Source organism: Octopus bimaculoides, chromosome 25, assembly GCF_001194135.2.
Source record: "Octopus bimaculoides isolate UCB-OBI-ISO-001 chromosome 25, ASM119413v2, whole genome shotgun sequence".
NCBI classification, from domain to species: domain Eukaryota; kingdom Metazoa; phylum Mollusca; class Cephalopoda; order Octopoda; family Octopodidae; genus Octopus; species Octopus bimaculoides.
Window position 1 is genome coordinate 1,343,246 of NC_069005.1, and position 1,337 is coordinate 1,344,582.

The 1,337-nt window shown below is 35.4% G+C and overlaps 1 protein-coding gene across 3 annotated transcripts in view; it reads left to right on the plus strand.

Moving 5' to 3' along the window:
• The window catches only part of LOC106876047 (recombining binding protein suppressor of hairless), a 137,888-nt gene that overhangs the window by 35,235 nt on the left and 101,316 nt on the right, over positions 1-1,337 (plus strand). The gene's annotated exons all lie outside the window — the stretch shown is intronic.

The following is a 1,337-nucleotide window of genomic DNA, read 5'->3' on the forward strand; positions in this document are numbered from 1 at the left end:
CAAAAACAGCAAAACAAGTGTACAAAATTGTGTATTAAATAAAAATTTGCACCCACGAACTGGGGGTGAGGAGAGGACTTTCGGAAAATTCACACGATCCGATTTTTTTCCTCATAACTTTCGGGAAAATGGATATCTTTTAATGAAACTTTAAACTAGAGATCAACCTTGTCTTTGAGCGTTTCTTTTTCATCGACCCCTCCCACTCCGCAAAAAAAAAAAAAAAAGGATAGACTCTCAGCCATACATTGAACCCGCAGCGCTGATAACGAAGACTTCATCTTTATGGAATATAACTTTGCAGACACACAGGTCATCTGATCAAGCAGACATATAAATCAAAGCACATTCCCTCCATGACATTCCGTCGCGAATATGATTTGAGGGATAGAGACCCTCCGTCCCACGTGTCTCAGCATTTGAGGGACTGTTAGTTTCTATTTCTATTCGAGTCATCCACCTAGAGGCTTCTTCGTTGACTCGGGGCTAGACATTTCTACACAGAACCTGAATAAACAAACTGATATATGACTTAAAACATTCCAGCCATGACCATCCCATATTTTTATCATTATTTCATGAGTCTCACATTATCTGAAGATTGTAATTACTTTTATTACGAATTTATGAATGCCATTTTCGTCACCAGCATGTAAAAATACATCAAAACTACATTAAAAAACAATAATAATAATAATCAGGTGAAAATTGAAAACCTTCAAATGGTTGGAAGAAATTAACAAGATCCCCCGTTTTTCCTTCTTTTAGATTCGGCTGTAATTCGAGGACGATTTGGCTGCTATTTCTAGCATGCCCAGCAACTGCGGATCTCCCCTCACCATCGCCCGAAATAGTTGTGTATATAGTAAATAAGATTATTTTGGGAAAGTCATTTTCGTAGGAATTAGGGTTAATTAGTTTATTGTCCTGTAGTTGGTAATTAAATACTACAATTTATATTTGTTGCGTACGTGACCAGCACACACATATAATGTGTGTATACTGCGTATATATATATATATATATATATATATGTATGTATGTATGTATGTATAATGTTACTTTTTCTGGGACTTTTCCGCCCTCAATGATTTGTTTATTCAACCAATGAAGTTTAGTCTCCCACCATAAGTAAATGTTTTTTTCTTCTGCTTCCTACAAGTTGATAAACAATACCACATATGTGTGTGTGTGTGTGTAATTCTTGAGGAAGAATATTATTGATAACGACTTGGAAATTTCGGTTGATGGCTTCGAAGTCACTGTCAATAATATCCGTGTTTAAAAATAATAAATTTGTACTCTACACAAAAATATAGAGCAACCCAGCAGATTAT